At 38.6% G+C, this 23,845-nt stretch overlaps 1 pseudogene; it reads right to left on the bottom strand.

Annotated features, from left to right (window-relative positions):
* Positions 1-20,890: 20,890 nt before the first annotated feature.
* On the bottom strand, positions 20,891-22,861 carry LOC121825762 (heterogeneous nuclear ribonucleoprotein A3-like; annotated as a pseudogene).
* Between the last annotated feature and the right edge of the window lie 984 nt (positions 22,862-23,845).

The raw sequence follows: 23,845 nt of genomic DNA, 5'->3' as shown, positions 1-23,845 counted from the left end.
AATGATATTTATCTCAACTAGCACTCTTTTCACCAGCTGCTAATCTATATAATGTACCTTAAAAGATTTCTTCTTTTAGGATATAATTCTTTGGAAAAGAAAAATAAATACACCAGCTGCTATGGATATCGCTCTGTATAAATAAAATGCTGATTGGCCAATAGCCAGGCAGAAAGTATAGGCAGGACAAAGAGAGAAGAGAATTCTGGGAACAGGAAGCCTGAGTCAGAAGATGCTGCCAGCTGCTGCCATGAGTTCCAACATGTAAGATACTGGTAAGCCACAAGCCATGTGGCAAGGTATAGATTTACAGAAATGGGTTAATTTAAAATAGAAGAACTAGATAACAAGAAGCCTGCCACGGCCATACAGTTTGTAAGCAATATAAGTAAGTCTCTCTGTGTTTACTTGGTTGGGTCTGGCGGGTGAGAGAGATTTGTCTTGACTGTGGACCAGGCAGCACTGGAGAAAACTTCAGCTACAAATGGTACCCAACAGCTCGAGTTTCCACCTTAAAGCTGAGAATATTTAATAAGCAGATCTAAATGGAGCCCAAACCAGGTTCCTGCTTCATGTCTCATAAGGGCAGCTAGATGCCGCAACATGCAGATTTGAGCTACTATGGCGGGTTCCTGGCATGTGCGCTTGACCTACAGTATGGAAGGAATGAGGCGTCTGCAAGCAGCACATTATGCTGCCTGGTGGATTAAGCCTTTGCTAGTAAACCCCTCCCCCCAAAAAACAAAAAAACAACATCAAAAAAAGAGGTTTCTGGGCTATATACTGCTTTGATAGAAGCATAGACCCACTGTTTCTGAGACTTGATGTCTCCCAGAGCTGGCGGAAAATGTACCAACGACATGTTGGGAAGCTGAGGTGGGCAGAGTCAGCAGCCACAGTGCTGTTTCAGTCTTACAAATGCTGCAGTTTAAAGCAATAGGTTCACAATAAAACAGATTCAGTTGGAATAGTTTACAATTCATGTAAAAATGTACGTAGGCTTGAAAGAGAGAACATATATATACAGTTATATAAAAAAGAGTTTTAAAAAATAAAGTCTTAAGAGACAGTAAAATCAATATAAAAAATAAGCCACATAAAGATGGATATCACACAGAGAATCTGGATTATGCTGTCTTTGATATTCTTAACTGCAGAAAGACATTTGATTGTAAAGCTGTTGAGTTAAGCTAAAATGTATATTTTAAAGGTACCTTGACTTCAAAATTTGGATCTAAGGATATGTTGCTTTGGAAAGGAGGCTCTGCTTTTGTTTCCACAGAAAGTCAGAGGCTATGGATTTGTTCCAGATTAAGATACATCAGGTCTGGGGGCTGGAGAGATGGCTCAAAGGTTAAGAGTACCAATTGCTCTTCCAGAGGTCTTGAGTTCAATTCCCAGCACCCACATGGTGGCTCACAACCATCTGTAATGAGACCTGGTGCCCTCTTCTGTATACATAATAAATAAATAAATCTTTTAAAAAAAAGATACATCAGATTTGACCAGCCAAGACCCTCTGAAAGGTCTCCGATGACACCATGGCACCGATGATCCAACATCCAGAATAGTTTCAAGGCAACTGGCTCAGACAACACAGCCTCACAGACTACTCCATAATCCTAAAATTTTCTTTGTGTCCCCATAAGATACAGCACCCCCCTCTAGCAGGAAGTAGTAAAAGAAGCTACACTCAAATTCCCAAATATACCAAGCTGTTTTTGGAGATGGAATTGGCTTATTCCTTCTCTAAACTCAAACATATTGCTAAAAAGAAAAAAGAAAAAAAATGTTGAGAGATCCTTTTGTCCTACATCAGAAGAACCCTCTGGTGTGGGACAGAGAAAAACCAATATTTTTATTTAAATCAGGTTGACTATAAATGTGATCTCCTTGTAAAGAAGAAAAGGGGATATGATATAGATATGATAGGATGAAAGGGTAGATTATTAAATCTATTTTTAAAGAGCAACTTGTTTAAAATGTTTTACATTGCTATAGATTTTAGTTTATTGATACAAATTTAAACTTAATTTTGTTATACTGTATATATATTTCTATTCTTGTTTGAGGTATTATGTTTATGTAACTCATTTAGATTGTAATGGATAATTAAGAAATACAGATTAATAATTAGTCTTCTATGATAGTCAAACTTGTAGCACGTTAGTTAAGTTTTCTAGGTATATATAGATATATTTCAGATAGATAATCTTCAAAAACTTCAAAGACCTACAGAATATGGCATTTAAAATGTTTTAAAAATTTAGACTTTCTGGACAGTGAGTCTTGTCTACTCCTGACAGCAGGATTTACTTCAGAGAGGAGGATGGGCATCGAAGACACTATATATGGAGTTTATCTTCACCTTGACAAAAATAGCCATTTGGTCAAGAAACTGTTCTTGCCTGGACTGCTTGATTGACTGGACATGCAAGACCTATAGAAAGGTGACCACTGAACTTTGTTTGACAAAATGGTCCTTCAGGTTCCTGCTTCAGAGAGGAAACTGCCAGACGTTCTACAGGACACAGAGAAAAGTGACCGAGAGATTCTAGGTCTATGGGCTGAAGACTGATGACCCAACTCTACAGAGGAACATTAGGTGACTGTCCAGGCTGCTAGCTGTCTCTGTCTACTCCTAAAAGTTGCTTGCATACTTTTCCCATTTCTCAGGTAATAGTATATCCTTCTGAGGTCTTTGGTGTAGTTGAAGACTAGATAATTATAATTTCCTTAGTTATGATAAAAGATAAGTTAGATATGAAACCTTAGACTCACAATATAGGATAGATAGGATATCTTCTTCAATTTTGCCAAATACAAATATACTAGATATTATAAATAGACTAGATATTGTAACTGTAATTCTTGCTTGATAATTGTTTTGTTATCTGTAATTTTACTATGTGAAAGTTAAAACCTTCCTTTTTGAAAAAAAAGAAAAGGGGAAGTGCTGTGGATATCGCTCTGTATAAATAAAATACTGATTGGCCAGTAGCCAGGCAAGAAGTACAGGTGGGACAAGGAGAGTGGAGAATTCTGGGAAGTAGAAGGCTGAGTCAGAGAGATGCTGCCAGCCGCCACCATGAAAAGTGAGATGTAAGGTACTGGTAAGCCATGAGCCACGTGGCAACTTATAGACTAATAGATATGGGTTAATTTAAGATATAAGAACTAGATAGCAAGAAGCCTGAGCCATTAGGCCAAACAGTTTAAATAATATAAGAGTCTGTGTGTTTATTTTATAAGTGGGCTGTCAGACTGCTGTGGCTTGGTGGGAGCTGGAGAGAAGCTCTCCAACTACAATTGACTGTTCAGCTCTTTATTAGACCAATCAGGTGTCTTAGGCAGGCAAGGTAAAACAAGTGCAATACATCTTTATATAATTAAGTGAATGCAGCAGAAACAAAAGTAACACACCTTTACACAGTTAAATATTCTGCAGCAAAAACAAATGCAACACATTTTTACATAGTTAAAATAAATTCTACAACAGGTGACCACTTAGCAGAGGTGACTTGTACTTACATTAATATTCTGATATCACTGTGTTGAAATTTCTAATGATTTTATCATTGACTGTAATTTTTAGGGAAATTTGATGGGGCAATGGAGCACAAACATGAACAGAGTAAATAAATGCAGTATACACGTTCTATTCCATTCTTTGTAACCATTTGTACATGGTGTTCAGTAAGCCCATGAATATAGGAGTTCAGAAAGATTCAAAGAAAGTATGGCACAAGAGACTACTCTGAACCAGGGCAATGGTATTCAGAGACAGTAAACAACTAAAGACACTGTGATTTCCTTTCTTATTTCTGCTACTTCCTTGTATTAACCAGCCATTCATCCTAAAACTAATGATGCAGAAGGAAAGAAAATATTGAGATAGTTAGTAAGTTTCATCACTAATCTAGTAAATACATTTTAACAATTTAATTTATTAGCAGAACTTTACTGTTCAAACTCATTGCAAAGTGTTACTTTCAAATGCAAATACAAGACCAATTAACATACATAAAACTACAGAACTATGCAAATTATGTTTTATACTTTGCACCTACAGGTCTTTCCTTTCATAACAGTGGAAAGGATGAATAAAGATAATTTAAAGTCTTTCAAGTCTTTATATTTCACTTGTTGACATGAGTATATTGCATCAACACTTTCTACCTTGTATATGTGTGTGAATGTTCATGTTTGTGCAAGTGCATGTATGTGTGCTTGTGTATAGGTCATCGTGCAACCTTGAATGTCATTTCTCAGGGACTATCCACCTTAGTTTTTGAGACAGCATGTGCTGTTTGCTGAAACTCACCAAATAGGGTAGGCTGTCTGGCCAGTAAACTTCAGGGATCCTCCTATCCCTACCTCCCAAGCACAGGTTACAAGCCCTTGCCTCTATGTCCAACTTTTTGTTTTCAATGCAAATTCTGGGGATCAAACTCAGATGTTATGCTTGCAAGGCAAGTACTGTACCACTGAGCTATCCCTGCTACCCAATATTCTTGAACTTTTAGGTCAAAAGTTATTTCTTTACAGTACATTGAAGATATTCCACTGTAATCTGGCTTCCATTGTTGCCAATGATATATTAGTCAGTTTTATCTTTTTTTTTTCAGAAGCTATCCTTTCTTCCTCTTTCTCTTTTCTAAATATCAACTTTGTAGTTGGTTGATTTACTCTTTTGGGTGCCTGCCACTCAGCTACCAAATAAATACACACACACACACACACACACACACACACACACACACACACACACACACACACGGAGGCTTATTACTACTTATGACTTCCTGGCCTTAGTTTGGCTCTTTTTTTTTTGTCAGCGTTTCTTAAATTATCCTGTCTATCTTTTGCCTGTGGACTTTTATCTTTCTCTATTTTGTATATCTTTCTTTACTTCTTACTCTGTGGCTTGCTGTGTAGCTGGGTGGCCCCTGATATCCTCCTCCTTTTCTTGCTTCTTGATCTCTCTTGTTGCTTCTTCTATTTATTCTCTCTGCCTTCCAGCCCTGCCTATCCTTTCTCCTGCCTTGCTACTGGCTGTTCAGCTCTTCATTAGACCATCAGGTGTTTAGACAAGCACAGTAACACAGCTTCACAGAGTTAAACAAATGTAGCATAAAAGAATGCAACACATCTTTGCATCATCAAAACAAATGTTCCATAGCATGAACAAATGTAACACATCTTAAATTAATATTCTACAACACAACTTCTCATGTCTCATCTCTCTATAGGCTCTTCTCACAGACACAAGCTCCACTTGTGATTTTATTTCCTCTCATAAATTATATCACACCTTGTTGCAGAATATTTGTTAATACTGCATGAAGGTGTGTCTATGTTTTGTCTCACCTGCCTAGGGAACCTGATTGGTTTAAAGAGCTGAATGACCAATAGCTAGGCAGGAGAGGATAGGCAGGATTTTCTGGGGGAGAGAGGAAGAGGAGATGAATCTGGGCACACAGGGGACACCAGAGAGACATGGAACCAGTCAGTTATACAGAATGGAAGAGAGGTAGAAAAAAACCACATGACAGAACATAGAAGCTATGAGAGCTAGTTGGGAATGAGCCTAAGCTAAGGCCAAGCTTTCATATTAATAAGAATTCTCTGTGTCATTATTGGGGAGCTGGAAGTCTGACAACAAAGACCAATTACATTGGTGCCCAACACACAGCATGTAAATCCACATAGGGCCTGAGAAAGCTGAAAAAAAAAGTTCCGAACACAGTGTTGGATGCGGCTTACTGGTGATTGTGGTCTCTCGGGTGGGCTCTGCTGTCAGTGTACAGAGGTGTGCCTTTTTTAAGAGACCCCTTTAATATATATATATATATATATATATATATATATATATATATATATATATATATATAGCTGAGCTCTTCAGTAGCCTGTGCTACTGGGGTGGGAGACTAGATAGAAATGCCTGCCACCAGACACAACTGCTTCCCAGAGCTGGAACTGTTAGGTGCTGCTGGGATGGTTAGGTATGGCTTGGACAGTTAGGAGTGGCTCCTGCCATTACCTGAGGGCCCAAAGCAGGAAGAGCCAGCTTTCAGGGCCATGTGCTAAGCTGAGCCTTGCAGCATCTGGTGTGGCCATTTCATGTTTGTCTCCCATGGTCAGAGAACAATGCAGGCATGCAGTAAAGCCAGGTCCAGATGGAGAAAACTTCTGAACAGGTATAGTATGCTTAAAAAGGTGCTTAAATGCTAAAGAAATAAAAGAAAATGGGCATTGACAGTCATAGAAAAATAGTTAAATAACAGTCTTTAGAAAAATGAATAAAGTAATATAAAAAGAATAATCCACATACAGGTGGGAAATACACAGGGCATCTGGATCCTGTATTGTGTTTTGTTAACTTTGAAAATTTTAAATGCTAATGAGCAAAATACAACTGCTGAGATAGATTGAATTGTAGAAAAGGCTGCTGAATTGAACTAGCACATATATTTTAAGAATGTCTTAACTTCAGAATGGAAGTTAGGTAGTATGCTATGTTTGGGGGAGAGGTTATGCCTTTGTTTCCACAGGAAACAAAAACTATGGATTCCTTCAAAATGAATGATGATCAGATTTGCTTGGGGGGGTGTTTAATATATTGTGCATTCTGGAGGCAGAGATCCGTCTGAATCTCTGTGAGTTCAAAGCCACGCTGGAAACAGTCAGGCATGGTAACACATGCCTTTAATCCCAGGAAGTGATGGCAGGAAGCAGAAAGGTATATAAGGTGTGAGGACCAGGAACTAGAGCCTTTTAAGCTTTTAGCTTTTAGCAGCAGTTCAGCTGAGATCAATTCAAGTGAGTGTGGGAGCCCATTTTCAGGTTTCTAGTGGCTTTACCCAGAAGGTCTGCATAGAGAGAATGACTGTACCACAGGCCTGAGTGCAGGTGTCTGAGATGGTCTGCACTTGGTTGTGCTGGGGGGAGGTTTTTTGCTCCACCCCTTGGCATTTCTATAGATATTTTAGGGCAGAGACAGTCGGGGCCCATTAGAATAGGTTCCAGGCCCTCTTGAGGCTATCCTGTATTTTTTATCTGTTTATCTCCACACTCTAAATCCTTCTATCTAATATTTCCTGCTGCTCTCACTCAAGAAAATCCTGGGGAACTGTGGGGATGGTGGGTAGCTGCCCCACAGAATGGCACCATGAACAGGGACTAAAGACAAAGGAAAATAATAATGGTGATATGAAATTTTATGCAGAGTTTTTGGCAAAAGTGAGAGTATGGCTCTGCCAGTTGAAGTGTCCAGTCCAGTGTTGAAGTGAGTAAAGAAATTAATAAGGGCAGGGGGCTTTACCCTTGAGAGAAAAGGAAAAATGGACTGGAAGTGTATCTGATTTGTGGCAGTGCAAAAAATCTCCTCTATCAAGATTTCTATCTTCTGTCTCTTTCTCAGTTTCTATCTGTGAAAAAATGAATATAAGGTATAGTGTAGTAATATGGTGTAGAAAAAAATTTAAGATAAGTTAGGCAACTAGACAGAAAAACTCTTTAATTTTCTAACTTTGGGGGCTATGAATGCAAACTGGGAAAAATCTATCTTCTTTGAACTTATAGGGCAGAAAAAAGCTCTTCTTTGAGCTTATTGGGCAGAAAAAAAGATTCCCATGAAAGCTTTTTGGCCTAGGGACAGCTGAAATACTAAGTCCAAGCATCAGGAGAAAGTGATTTCTCCCTGAGGCAAAAATGTGGATATAAGAAGCCAAAAAGCTTCAGAAGTTTTAGGGAAAGTTGGTCTTTCTCTCTCGAGGGAAAAAAATCTTTCTCTTAAACTAAAATCTTTTCTTGGAAAATTTGGTAAGAAAATCTCTCTCTAAAAAGCCTTAATCTTTCTATCTTGGGAAAAACTTAATCTCTCTCTAAAAGGCCTTTTAGAGCTTTCTGGTTTCTTTCAGTAAAGTATGAAGGATAAGCATCACCTGAAGATGATGGGAATCACCTGTGATTAGCTCTAATGGAAAACAACAAACCTCTTAAGACAGCAAAACCTCTCTAAGTTCTTTCTTTCAAGCCAGAAAATTCTTCCCTTCAATGAAGGAGGCAGTGCTTAAGTTCCCCAAAACCTCTCTCCTAAGCTCTGTCTCTTCAAGCTAGTAAAAGACAGTGGTTCAGAGTCCCCTGAGGAAATGCTTGGGAGAGTAAGGGCCACAAAGAGCCCAATAGGGCAGGAAACTGTTTATGGTGGGAAAAGCAAAAGGCCAAGCTTTTCAGTTGCAGCTGAGTTGAGGCATCAAGGGTTTTGTTTCTGAGTGAGCACTTGTTGGAATGAAATTGCCCTAATGCAAAGATCCCCTGAAGCAATGAGCTGAAACTGTCTCTGTTAAGTGTTATATCTTCACTTCCAACCAACAACTGAGAGGTGACTAGCCAGAATTCTCCTGCAGCTAGAACTTAGCCATAGACTCTGGAAAGTTGCAGGCACAGAGCTGCAAAGAGCCAAGGCAGATTCTTCCCTGACAGGAGGGGCTGCTGGGGAAAGCAATAAAGCTGAACTGTGTCTGAAGCAGTTGCACTTCAGAGTCAGGAATGCTGTCTGGGGAAAGAGCCCAGCCAGGGCAGAACAGAACTATCCAGGAATAAAGCTTTCTTTTCTGTCAGAGAAAGCATCTCTTTGGAGAAGCTTTGTTTCAACTGACTCCCAGTGAGATGAGGGAGTGTAGCCCTGAGAGGTGATTGCCTCAGGCGATACGCCCTGTCTGAGAATGCAGGGACAAAGGAACACAACCGACTGGGTGACTGGGCCAGGTGAAATGTAGGGAGATACACCTGTCCTAATACAAGCTTAGAGATGGCAAAAACCTCCCTTGTTAAAAAAACAGAAGCTTGATTTTCAGTCTGTATGCAAATGACACAGACCCTGAAAATAGAGACAGACTAAAGCCCCTACCTTCAGAAACAGAAAAGCTGCCACTTGTGGCATTGGAAAATGATTCTGGGGCAGAGGGGATAAACTGAGACAAAACTGGGAACTGTCTGGGAGAAAGACTCTCTGAAGAAGAAATGGAGAAGGGACAGATTCTTCCCTGGAAGGTACAAGGCCTGGGGAAAGCTGCTAGAGTTTGAGGCAGATTCAGGGGGGAAAAGAATCTATCTCCAAAGGCACTAGCAGAGGAATTGAGACACAGCCTGAGATATCTGTAGCTCTGCATCTGGTGGGGAGGAAAAACCGAAATGACATAAATATCTATCAGTGGGAGAAAACATCTCTATAGGAGCTATGGAAAAGCTCTGTTGTAAATGCTTTTGTTTTTCACTGAGTGGCTAAGGAAAAACACAAGCCCCAAGAAAAGTTGCTATCAGAAATGCCCACCTCAAATGCATGCTAATGAGGCAGGTGTGGTTCTGATTCGGGGCTGGTGTGTTGGATGAAGGAGAGACACACACCTATTAAAGCTAGCTCAGAACAGAAATCTCCCAATCTCCTGTAATTGAAAACATAAAATGCTTGATTCAAACCTCCAGGGTGAAAACTCTGAAAGTAAGCCTGGTAAGAGGGCAGAAATCTCCCGATGTCCTGTAATTGAAAATGCAAAAAGTTTGGTTCAAACCTCCTGGGCAAAAACTTTGAAAGCAAGCCCTGTAAAAGAGTATGAGAAGTTGACTCCCAGACCCGAAAAGAACTATGGCAAATGAAGTCCATAAGCTAGCTAGTAACAGCGGACTGATATCAAGAAATGCATTCTGGGAAGGGTAGTTTTTCCACTAAAGATGGATATTTCAGACAGTGCCTGAAAAACTTTTCAGCTCCAAAAGATGTTCATAGTAAACTTAAAATACAGACTTTAAGAGAATAAGAAGAAGGAAAACTGTCTCAGAGTTGGTTGAATATTAGTTCCAAGGAAAAATTGTAAGAGTACAGAACTTGGAGCTTTGCTGTTTTTGGCTCCTTGAGGAAAATACCTTATTTTCCCTAATAGCTGTGCAAGTAATTTTTGCTAAGAGCTTTATGATAGATAGTTCAAGGGGAATTTCACCCTCATCCTGAAGTGAAGTTTTTGTAGAGCAAACTGAAAGTTCCACTAAAACAGAAAAAATTGTCTGAATTATGGCACAGAGAAGATGCTATGAATTTGAGTAAAGGGACAGCTTCTAACTAGAAACCATTTGTCAACAATCCACTTTAAAACCATTTTAAAAAGCAAGGGAAAGCAGTGTGTACGCTGAACACTGTTTTGGATATGAAGAAATTTATGGGCAATTAAAGAGTTCTTTGACTTTTGAACAAACAGCCTGCAATGAATAATTCCTTTGCAAATCTAATAAGGATACAAGGAAACAGGGATTCAAAAAGAAATGACTGCTTTATAGATGGGAAACAAACTTCAGAAAATCTAGCTGTCTTACAAAGTGGAGTCACTTCACACCTGAAAGTTCCTTATATGAAATCAACGCTAAATATCACAGCTGATAACAACAATAACGTCAGGAGTTAAAGCTAATGAAGTGAAAATACTAAATCATGTAGCTAGAGTTTTCCTGCCTTGCCCACAGTCAGGACAAATCTTTGTCACCCGCCAGTCCCACAGCTGCTCAGACCCAACCAAGTAAATTCAGAGACTTATATTGCTTACAAACTGTATGGCTGTGACAGGCTTCTTGCTAACTGTTCTTATAGCTTAAATTAATCCATTTCCATAAATCTATACCTTGCCATGTGGCTTGTAGCTTACTGGCATCTTCACATGCTGCTTGTCATGGCTGCGGCTGGCGGTGACTCCTTCTGCCTTCCTATTCTTGCTTTTCTCCTCTGTTAGTCCCACCTATACTTTCTGCCTAGCCACTGGCCAATCAGTGTTTTATTTATTGACCAATCAGAGCAATTTGACATACAGACCATCCCACAGCAAAATTATGATTATACTCTTCCTCAGAGTAAGCTAATGAAGGATATGTTTCATGAAAGAACATCTATGTTCTTGACTCCTTTGAATAGTAACAGTTTCGGTGAGAATATTGGGCTAATAAAAATCTATCAGAAACATCACCATTGTTAAAGAACTCATGGCAAGCACAGCTTTAAAAAAATTAAGAAGAGGGAAAATTGTATCAGAGTTTGAGTGTAAAAAGCAGCTAAAACAAAGCTCTTGATATTAAGGTTCCATCTTAATATGCAGTCTGGGGATAGTAGTAGTATAAAGAGGCTTCCAGACTGCTGAGGAGTTTGAGACAAGTTTGTAACTAAGTTTCAGCAATGTTTTCAGACCTGCTGAAGGCTGCAGGTCTGGAACCCCACTCCAATTTAGACAACTATCTTCTGTTGGGAAATTGACTGTTGAGTTGCCAGCTCATCAATTCAGAAACAGAATAGTCCTTACAAGGTTTTCATCTCTTTCTTTTTGGGTTTGCTGTAAACTGACATAGCTCTTAACAGAGTTGTTGTAAAACATCTGAAATTTTTAGCAACAAAACTCACTAAATCCCAGAGTTAAGAAAGCCATTAAAGAAATAGAATCTCATTTCAAAATAACTCTCAGAACTATCAAAGCTGATTATAAGCTCTGAACTTTAGAAATGATTTGTGTACTTCCTGTCTAGTTAAGAGAATCTTTCTAATAGAGATAGTGATAATAATTAAGAGTAAGAAGTAGAAAATTATTCTGTTTTGTTAGAAAATTTTAAATCTCTTCTAAGTGTTATGAAATCTTTAGGTGTTTGCTAAGTTAGATATATGCCGAAGAATATAAGCTTGTAAGAAGTATATGCTAATGGTAGCCCTATAGAGTTTGTTTAATAGTATAAGTGTATAAAATAGATCGATAGAATTTTTCAAGATATGTAGTAATAAGTTTGTAAGAAGTAAAACTATGTAGTAAGTGGGCATGATGTAAGTCTAAAGTGTATTTGCTAAGGTACTCTTAGAGAGTTTCCTTAAGGATATAAGTAAACAAGAAGTATATAAATAAGTATTATATGTGAGTTTGTAAAAAAAAAAAGTGTAAATGTTGAGTGTGTCTATCCTTAATGTATATGGTGAAAAACCCTGAGATACAGAAGTTAGTGTCTTAGCAGACTGCAAAGCAGGCAGTCTGAGTAGTTTTAAAAGCTCAGGAAGCCGCTAAGAAGCTAAGAATGGCAGACACCAGAACCAGCACAAGGCATCCGCAGCTGAGATCCATGGAAAATCAACACAACATAGAAAAACCTGAGCTAACAGCAAAAACAGGGCAGTTTAAAATGTTACTGTAACTAAAAAGTTCTCTGGATTGAGAATGAAAGTTGTAGAGACATTTGTTTGAACTAAAATTGTCAACTGCAAAAAGTTTTTGGTTGTAAAATGCTTCTTCATATTTGGTAGTGAAAGTCTGATAACAGAATTTACTTTTGAACTTAAAAAAATGAGGTAAAACTACAAGAGGGTTTTGGTTATGGATTTCTTCATATTTGGAAGGCTGATACCAGAATTTATTATTTAAATTTTGGGACTTAAGAAATGAACAATAGTGATTTCATTGCAATGAGACAATTTTGAATTTACTTATAGTGATGACCTAGGAACTGTTTCTGGAATTATTTGTGTTAAAAATGGAACTGTTGGTACAGGCCTGGCGGCCCACAGAGGTAGACAGGTACAGCAGCGGCAACAAGCAGAGGCAGCAGGCCCAACAGGCAGTGGCCAAAACTCAGTTGCAATAAAGACCAGAAACAGAGCTATTACCCACTGAAGAGCTAGTGAAAACAAACTCTTAATCAAAAGCTTGGAACAGGGACGCCTCTAACCCCAATACCTGGGGAAGAAGCTATCTCCATGGGACGGAACCAGAACGAATCTGAACACTCCTTCTGAGGCCAACCCAGGGCCCAGCTGCTGATCCTGCGAAACCCAACAACTTGGAGGTGTTGGTGAGACTACCCTGCTCAGCTGAAATCCATCCAGGAGAGGATTCAGATCCCTACAGTTTGAAGTCTGAAGAAACAAGATCAGCTGAGGAGTTGACAAATGAACAAAACGTGACCTGAGAACACAGAAGAAGACACTCCCCAGCCACCAAACCAGATCACCAGAATCATAAGTATATACTTCACCGACTGAGATCAGCTGCTCCTGAAGAAACAGCCCAATAGCACCAATTTAACCAAGAACTCCTAGTGAACCAAGACTAAAAATTAAAAGAAGAGAGGCACTCTCAGACACAGACACCACCTGCACCGCATAGAGGAAAAGATGAGTAGACGCCGGTGCAAAAATACAGGCAACAACATAAAGACCTATATGGCAACATCAGAACCTAGTGATTCTACACCTGCAAGACCTGAACATACCAAGACAGAAGAAACAGAAGAAATCAATCCTAAAAATGACTTTAAGAAGACGATAGAGGCCCTTAAAGAAGAAATAAAACATTCCCTTAAAGAGGAAATAAAAAATTCCCTTAAAGAGGAAATGAAAAACACCATTAAAGAGGAAACAAAAACTTCCCTTAAAGAGGAAATGAAAAACTCCATTAAAGAGGAAATAAAAACTCCCTTAAAGAAATGGAAGAAGAAACTAACAAAAAATTGAAAGAAATCAAAGAAAGCCAAGAAAAAGCAATTAAACAGATGAAAGAAACATTCCAAGATCTGAAAAATGAATTTGAGACAATAAAGAAAACACATGCTGAGGGAATGCTGGAAATAGAAATCCTGACTAAACGAACAGGAACTACAGAAACAAGCATAACCAACTGATTGCAAGAGATGGAACAGAGAATCTCTGACACTGAAGACACAATAGAGAAAATAGATTCGTCAGTCAAAGAAAGCACTAAAGACAAAAAAGTCATAACACAAAATGTCCAAGAAATTTGGGACACCATGAAAAGACCAAACCTAAGAATAATAGGGATAGAAGAAGGAGAAGAATACCAACTCAAAGGCACAGAAAATATATTCAACAAAATCATAGAAGAAAACTTTCCTAACCTAAAGAAAGAAATACCTATGAAGATACAAGAAGCTTACAGAACACCAAATAGGCTGCATCCAAAAAAAAAGTCACCTCACCACATAATAATCAAAACACTAAACACACAGAACAAAGAAAAAATATTAAGAGCCGCAAAGGAAAAAGACCAAGTAACATACAAAGGCAAACCCATCAGAATAACACCAGACTTCTCAATAGAGACTATGAAAGCTAGAAGATCATGGACAAATCTTATGCAGACACTAAGAGACCATGGATGCCAACCCAGACTATTATACCCAGCAAAACTCTCAATCACCATAGGCGGAGTAAACAAAATATTCCAGGATAAAACCAGATTTAATCAATACCTGTCCACAAACCCAGCCCTACAGAAAGCACTAGAAGGGAAAATCCAACCCAAAGAAGCTAAACACATCCATGAAAAATCAAGCAATAGATAATCCCACACCAACATTCACCAAAGAAAAAAAACACAACACAACTACAAAAAATAACAGGAATTAACAATCACTGGTCATTAATTATCCATCAATATCAATGGTCTCAACTCACCTATAAAAAGACACAGGCTAACAGAATGGATAAGAAAATAGGACCCATCCATCTGCTGTATACAAGAAACACACCTTAACTTCAAGGACAGACACTACCTCCGAGTAAAGGGCTGGGAAAAGGCTTTCCAAGCAAATGGACCTAAGAAACAAGCTGGTGTAGCTATCCTAATATCTAATAAAATAGACTTCAAACTAAAATCAATCAAAAGAGATCAGGATGGACATTACATAGTTATCACAGGAAAAATCCACCAAGATGAAGTCTTGATTCTAAACATTTATGCTCCAAATACACAAGCACACATATTCATAAAAGAAACACTACTAAAGTTTAAAACACACATTAGTAGTGGGAGATTTTTAACACACTACTCTCACCAAAAGACAGGTCTACCAGACTGAAACTTAACAAAGAAATAAAGGACCTAACAGATGTTATGACTCAAATGAACTTAATAGATATCTACAGAACATTCCATTCTAACACAAAAGAATATACCTTCTTCTCAGCACCCCATGGAACCTTCTCAAAAATTGACATGCTTGGCCACAAAACAAAATCTCACCAGATACAAAAAATTGGAATAACCTCCTGTATCTTATCAGACCACCATGCCTTAAAGTTAGACCTCAATAACAACAAAAATTATAGAAAACCCACAAACTCATGGAAACTGAATAATGCCCACCTGAAATATCAATGGGTCAAGGAAGAAATAAAGACAGAAATTAAAGATTTTCTAGAATTCAATGAAAATGAAAGTACAACATACCCAAACTTATGGGACACTATGAAAGCAGTGCTAAGAGGAAAATTCATAGCTCTAAATGCACACATAAAGAAGATGGAGCAATCCCATACCAATGAATTAACAGCACAACTGAAAGCTCTAGAACAAAAAGAAACAAACTCACCCAGGAGAAATAGATGCCAGGAAATAATCAAATCGAGGGCTGAAATCAACGAAATAGAAAACAAGAGAACAATACAAAAAAAATCAATGAAACAAAGAGCTGGTTCTTTGAAAAAATCAACAAGATAGACAACCCCCTAGCCAAATTAACTAAAAGGCAAAGAGAGAGCACCCAAATTAACAAAATCAGAAATGAAAAGGGAGACATAACAACAGACAACGAGGAAATCCAGAGAATCATCAGATCATACTTCAAAAACCTGTACTCCACAAAAATGGAAAACCAGGAAGAAATGAACAATTTTCTCGATAAATACCACATCCCAAAATTAAATCAAGACCATATAAACCATTTAAATAGACCAATAACCCCTAAGGAAATAGAATCAGTCATCAAAAGTCTCCCAACCAAAAAAGCCCAGGACCAGATGGTTTCAGTGCAGAATTCTACCAGACTTTCAATGAAGAACTAATACCAATACTCTTCAAAGTGTTCCACACAATAGAAACAGAAGGAACACTACCAAACTCTTTTTATGAGGCTACAATTACCCTGATACCCAAACCACACAAAGATGCAACAAAGAAAGAGAACTACAGACCAATCTCCCTCATGAACATTGATGCAAAAATACTCAACAAAATATTGGCAAACCAAATCCAAGAATATATCAAAACAATTATCCATCATGACCAAGTAGGATTCATCCCAGGGATGCAAGGATGGTTCAACATACGAAAATCAGTCAATGTAATACACCATATAAACAAGCTGAAAGAAAAAAATCACATGATCATCTCATTAGATGCTGAAAAAGCCTTTGACAAAATCCAACACCCCTTCATGATAAAGGTCTTAGAAAGATCAGGAATACAAGGAACATTTCTTAACATAATAAAGGCAATTTATAGCAAGCCAACAGCAAACATCAAATTAAACGGAGAGAAACTCAAAGCGATACCACTAAATTCAGGAACAAGACAAGGCTGTCCACTCTCCCCATATTTATTCAATATAGTACTAGAAGTTCTAGCTAGAGCAATAAGACAACAAAAGGAGATCAAGGGGATACAAATTGGAAAGGAAGAAGTCAAACTTTCACTATTTGCAGATGATATGATAGTATACATAAGTGACCCCAAAAACTCTACCAGGGAACTCCTACAGCTGATAAACTCCTTCAGTAAAGTGGCAGGATACAAGATCAACTAAAAAAATCAGTAGCCCTCCTATACACAAATGAAAAAAGGGCTGAGAAAGAAGTCAGAGAAACATCACCCTTTACAATAGCCACAAATAATATAAAATACCTTGGGATAACACTAACTAAACAAGTGAAGGATCTTTTTGATAAGAACTTTAAATCTCTAAAGAAAGAAATTGAAGAAGATATCAGAAAATGGAAGGATCTCCCATGCTCATGAATAGATAGGATTAACATAGTAAAAATGGCAATCTTACCAAAAGCAATCTACAGATTCAATGCAATCCCCATCAAAATCCCAACACAATTCTTCACAGACTTGGAAAGAAAAATACTCAACTTCATATGGAAAAACAAAAGACCCAGGATAGCTAAAAGAATCCTATACGATAAAGCAACCTTGGGAGGCATCACCATCCCTGACCTCAAACTCTACTATAGAGCTATAGTAATAAAAACAGCTTGGTACTGGTATAAAAACCGACATACGGACCAATGAAATCGAATCGAAGACCATGACATTAATCCATGCACATATGAACACCTGGTTTTTGACAAAGGAACCAAAACTATACAATGGAAAAAACAATCTTCAACAAATGGTGCTGGCATAACTGGATCTCAATATGTAAAAGATTACAAATAGATCCATATCTGTCACCATGCACAAAACTCAAGTCCAAGTGGATCAAAGACCTGAAAATAAATCCAGCTACACTAAACTTAATAGAAAAGAAAGTAGGAAACACTCTTGAACACATTGGCACCGGAGACCATTTCCTAAATAAAACACCAACAGCACAGACCCTGAGCACAACAATTAATAAATGGGACCTCTCAAAATTGAGAAGCTTTTGCAGGGCAAAAGACACAGTCAATAAGACAAAAAGACAGCCTACAGAATGGGAAAAGATCTTTACCAACCCCACATCTGACAGAGGATTGATCTCCACAGTATATAAAGAACTCAAGAAACTAGACATCAAAATACTGAACAGTCCAATTAAAAAATGGATTAAAGAGCTAAACAGAGAATTCACAAAACAAGAATCATAAATGGCTGACAGACATTTAAAGAAATGCTCAATATCCCTAATCATCAGAAAAATGCAAATCAAAACGACTCTGAGATACCACCTTACACCTGTCAGAATGGCTACCATCAAAAACACCAATGACAGTCAATGTTGGAGGGGATGTAGTGCAAAGGGAAGACTCCTCCACTGTTGGTGGGAATGTAAACTTGTACAACCACTGTGGAAATCAGTATGGAGTTTTCTCAGAAAATTAGGAACCAAACTACCTCAAGACCCAGCCATCCCACTCTTGGGCATATACCCAAGGAATGCTGCTGATTCATACCATAAAGATACATGCTCAGCTATGTTCATAGCAGCACTATTTGTAATAGCCAGAACCTGGAAACAACCTAGATGCCCGTCAACGGAAGAATGGATGAAAAAAATGTGGTACATATACACAGTGGAGTACTACTCAGCAGAGAAAAACAATGAAAGCATGAAATTTGCAGGCAAATGGAAGGAACTAGAAAAAATCATCCTGAGTGAGGTAACCCAAACCCAGAAAGACAGTCATGGTATGTACTCACTCATAAGTGGATTCTAGATATAAAATAAAGAACAATCAGACCACAACCCATAGAACCATGGAGGCTATATATATATATATATATATATATATATATATATATATATATATATATATATATATATATATATAGCATGGAGGTCCCTAGGACGACTGTGGCTTATAATAAATTTCGGTTTTACTCAATTATTGAAAAAAATAGCCAAACGAATGGAAACACATGAACTATGAACCAAAGGCTGAGGGGCCCCCAGCTGGATCAGGCCCTCTGAATAGGTAAGACAGTTGATTGCCTTGATCAGTTTGGGAGGCAACTAGGCAGTGGGACCGAGTCCTGTGCTCATTGCATGAGTTGGCTATTTGAAACCTGGAGCTTATGCAGGGACGCTTGGCTCAGTCTGGGAGGAGGGGACTGGACCTGCCTGGACTGAGTCTACCAGGTTGATTGCAGTCCTCGGGGGAGGCTTTGCCCTGGAGGAGGTGGGAATGGAGGGTTGGCTGGGGGGAAGGGGAGGGGGTGGGAGGGGGGAGAACAGGGGAACCCGTGGCTGATATGTAGAACTGAATGGCATTGTAAAATAAAATAAAAGGAAAAAAAATGTTTTTAAAAAAATGCAACTGTTTAAAAGAAGAAATTTATTGTTTCTACCTAGACTTAAGATGCAGTTCTGTGTATGCATATATGCCTTATTCTTTGGTGATTTATGAATTGTTTTATGTAAAAATGGAATTACTTATAGAATTGGTTTTGTGTCACAAATGAGCTGTTTAAATGGAAAAATTTGGGTTTTCTAATTAGGCTTAAGATTGTGTTTAAAAAAATTACAAAAAAAGGGAGAAGTAGTATTCCTTAGTATAATTTAAAAAATATTTTCTTGTTATTTGAGTGGATTAATGTTATGCTTTGTTAGTAAGAAATGTAAATGGGTATACTAAGAGATTAATTTAAAGTGTAAACAGTTTTATTAAGAAACTGGTTTTGGAAGTTTTGCTAAAAGTTTTCAAAGTGTTAATGGTTAGATTGAGAATATTGCTTTTCAATATGGGTTTGTAGGAATTGTGTAAGTTTGGGTTTCTCTAACTAGATTCAAGATTTGGTTTAAAAAATTTATAAAGAAAAGAAAGAGTTATGAGTGAATTAAGGTTGAATATATGTTTGCAGAAATTATGTTAACCTATTGATATTAATGCACCCTGGTTTGAAGTTAAGGAAATATTTAAGTTTGATGTGAAAACATCAGAAGTTTTTCCTATGTTCTGTTAGCAAGAAAATTCAAATGGTTCTATTAAGAGTTAAAATTGTAAGACTGAGAAAATTATAACTATATATAGCCGAATTTCTAAACAGTCTTATTAAATAAGAAACACAGAGACAGATACATTTGGCACCATGTGGCAAGAATTTATTAAAAAAACAATTGGTGGCTTTATAGGCCAGGGGTTACAGGTACCAGCTCAGCCTGAGTTTACAGACCCCAGGTTGCACTTGACCATAGCTATAAGTGGTCTGGCTACACACAGCAGGAGCTACTTGTCGCTAGATCTCTAACTCATATGGCCAGAGCTTAAAGGATCTGGAGCTACAAGTGGCTCTGGCCCCAAAAGGCACAAGCTGGAGCACATGGCTGGACTTTAGCTTTTAGCTTTTTTCTCTTCTCCTGGTAGGTAATAGGCTCCCTGCCCCCCCCCCCCCCGTCTTCCTCTTTCTGGATTCCCATGTCAGACGGCAACCATGCTAGGTAGCTGTTTTGAAATTCCCTAGGACTTCCACTGTTCTACACAGACTTGGTAAGTCAATTAAGATATCAGATATCTTAAAGGGAGAAACTAGTTAAAAGAGAAATTTTTTTTTACCACATTAAAAAATGGGAAATATCTTTACAATGGAAGGAAATTGGTCTTTGTTTGATAAAACATTAGGCAGTCTGAAAATGGGACAATTACATGAGAGGATTAATATTGATGGGATGTATGTAACATCAATTATGCATATTATTTGTTTAATTATCCTTATTTTACTATTAAAGATGGTTAATTTAAGTGCCAAGAAAAAGCTTTAGAAAAACCTGTTAAAATGAATTACAGAGAAATTCAGACTCAGACAGAAGAATTTAAGGGTGAAATTATTTCAGGATTGGATTATAAAGTTACAGAGAGACAGTCTGTTTTCAAACAATCAAACTTAATTTATCTGGTAACCATATAGCAACTACCTGATCAAGGGCATGTACAAAATAATTGGACTCCAGTTGAAATGTAAGATTTGAGGAGATTTAAGGAAGCTATAGTATCCTATGGTGTGCATTCTCCACTTGTAAAGCAAATGTTAAACTCGTGGTCAACTCATAATAGGATTATTCCTCAGAACTGTAAAGAATTAATAATGGCTGTCCTGGAACCTGGAGCACAATTGCAGAGGCACATGTGGTATAGAGACGAAGCTGAGACAATAGAAAATCAATGTAGAGTTAGAGGTGTGGAAATTTCCTAGGATCAGCATCTTGGAGAAGGCCAATACGCTGAAATACAAAGACAATATTTATATGATAACCAAACCTTAATTCTATGCCACATGGCAGGCATGAATGCATGGAACAGAATTGAGGAAGCAGAAAAGATAATTGAATCATTCATGAAAGTTATACAGGGCCTGAAAGAATCCTTCACAGATTTCTTTTTTTTTAAGTTAAAAATTCCTTAATTTTTTATTCCTGGTACCACTACCACAATTTACAGGGCGATATACCTGATGTAATGAAAAGAAAAAGAAAAAGAAAAAGCTACAACAGATAAAAGACCTCAGGAATGTACATGTAATTGACACTACATTGCATGAATCAATAGCTGCACTTTTTGAAAAATGTGGCTATGACAGTCCTGTACAAGAAGGGTTTCCTGTTTAAGCTGCAGTAACTTTTCTGACTATGGATCATCGCTCCTTCTGTGGCAGATTTTTACAGTTCCTTTAATGCATTTAGGACGACTGTCTCAAAGTAACCTGCAGCTTTCCTGAAAACTCCTCGCTCTCTCTCCTGCTAAGAACTGTAGCCCTTTTCTGCTTTTTTTTTTTTTTTTTTTAAAAACCTTCTACTACCATATCCACCACTTCCACCACCAGATCCATAGCCACCACCATAGGGACTGCCTGAGCTTCTTCCACCAAAACTGCCCCCTTTCATGGGCCCATAATTTGATTGCTGTTGTCCACTATAATTTCCAAAGTCATTATAAGTTCCCACCACCACCATAGTTACCTCCACCAAAATTTCCTCCTTCATTGTAACCATAGTATCCTCCTCCACCACCACCATACCCACCACCTTGATTTCCGTATCCTGGTCCACCACCACCATAGCCTCCTCTACTACTCTTACCAGGACCACCACCATAGTTGCCACCATCACCTCCAAATCCATTATATCCACCATCACCACCTCCATAACTACCTCTGCTACCACCACCTCTACCACCATAGTTTCCACCACAACCAAAATTACCTCCACCACCTACAAAGTTTCTTCCATGACCCATAAAGTTTCCAGATCCACCTCCATGGATCCTCTCTGTGATCCAGCAGACTGCATCTCTTGTTTAGAAAGGGCCTTTTCCACTTCACAATTATGCCCATTAATAGTGTGGTATTTCTGAACAACAATTTTATCAACTGTGTCATGATCATCAAAAGTTACAAAAGCGAATCCTCTCTTTTTTCCACTCTGCCTGTATTCCATAACTTCTATGGTTTCGATTTTGCCATACTTTTCAAAGTAGGCTCTCAGATTATATGGGCACCAGGCTTTACAGAATCCTCTCTAGAAACAGCTCTCTTGGTTCAACCACACACCCATCAACCTTGTGTGGCTGAGCACACATTGCAGCATCCACCTCTTCAACACAAGAGTAGGTAGTAGCTAGAGTTTTCCTGCCTTGCCCACAGTCAGGACAAATCTTTGTCACCCACCAGTCCCACAGCCACTCAGACCCAACCAAGTAAACACAGAGACTTATATTGCTTACAAACTGTATGCCGTGGCAGGCTTCTTGCTAACTGTTCTTATAGCTTAAATTAATCCATTTCCACAAATCTATACCCTGCCACATGGCTCGTGGCTTACCGGCATCTTTTCATGCTGCTTGTCAGGGTGGCGGCTGGCAGTGACTCCTTCTGCCTTCCTGTTCTTTCTTTCCTCCTCTCTGTTAGTCCCGCCTATACTTCCTGCCTAGCCATGGGCCAATCAGTGTTTTATTTATTGACCAGAGCAACTTGACATACAGACCATCCTCCAGCACAGCCAAGTGCAGACCATCTCAGACACCTGCACTCAGGCCTGTGTTGGTCCTAATCATCCTCTATGCGGACCTGCTGGGTAAAGCCACGAGGAACCCGAGAACGGGCTCCCACAGGAAACACAGAACATTCCACAGCAGTAGGTCACAAAACCAAAGCCCCTGGAACAATTTGTTTGGGGATCTCTCATTACCACACAGTCTGTAAGTGTGCCTCATTTCTCAAAATGTTCTCTTAAGCTATCATCTGTAGTTTCAAAGCTCAGACCACCAATAAATAGCTTCCTCAACTGTTCTGGTTCCTTTGGATCATGGCCCTCCATTTTGAGACTGGACTCGCCTCTTGCAACTCGAGTTCAATATCAATTCCTTCACAGATTTCTTATAAAGGCTGTCTTCAGCAGTAAATAGAATAGTACCAGATTCAGATGCTAGACAGATAATAATTGAATCTTTGGCTTTTGAGAACATGAATGCAGCATGCAAAAGAATAATCAGGCCATTAAAGGCAAGATCTGCACCCATGGAGGACTGGATCAGGGGTACAATTAATGTTGAGTCTCATGGCCATGATGATATATAGATAGGAGAAGCAATTTCAAAAGGTTTGAGGAATGTCGGATGTTTTGGGTGTGGAAAACAAGGTCATTTGAAAAGGGAGTGTAAACAGGGCATTCCCAGAAAGAATATTTATTCCAGGAACAATGGCAACAGAATGCCCCCTGTAGATGTAACCAACCATCTTATTAAATAAGAAACACAGAACCAATGTAAAGAAGAAAGCCAAGAGGTCAGAGGTCAGAGCTAAAACCTTACCCTTCCTCCTGCGGTGGTCCTACCTCTCCGAAAGAGACCTACTTCCTGTGTGTTTGTCTTTATATAGTCTTTCTGTTCTGCCTTCTCATTAGTTGTAAACCCAAGCACATGACCGCCTAGTCACTGCCTGTCTGTACAGACCTCCAGGTCTTCTATGGTATTGAGATTAAAGGCATGTGTCTAATTGCTGCCTGTATCCTTGTCCACACAGAGATCTACCTAGCTCTTCTACCAAGTGCTGGGATTAAAGGTGTGCGCCACAAATGCCCAGCTCTGTTATGGCTTGCTATTAGCTCTGACCTCCAAGCAACTTTATTTATTAACATACAATTAAAATTACATTTCAGTACAAATAAAATACCACTATAGCCCCCCTTTCTGTACTATGCAGAAGGTGTTGTAAGGGCAAACATTGGACCAATGAATGTAGATCAACAAGAGACAGACAAGGTAATCCTTTGTGTCTGTCCTCGGGAAACTCCCAGAGGGGCCTCATGCAGACCCCCACAGCAAACCAAGTTC

This window comes from Peromyscus maniculatus, chromosome X (genome assembly GCF_049852395.1).
Source record: "Peromyscus maniculatus bairdii isolate BWxNUB_F1_BW_parent chromosome X, HU_Pman_BW_mat_3.1, whole genome shotgun sequence".
NCBI lineage: Eukaryota > Metazoa > Chordata > Mammalia > Rodentia > Cricetidae > Peromyscus > Peromyscus maniculatus.
Note: the sequence above shows the minus strand (reverse complement) of the source record. Positions and strands in the feature narration are given on the sequence as shown.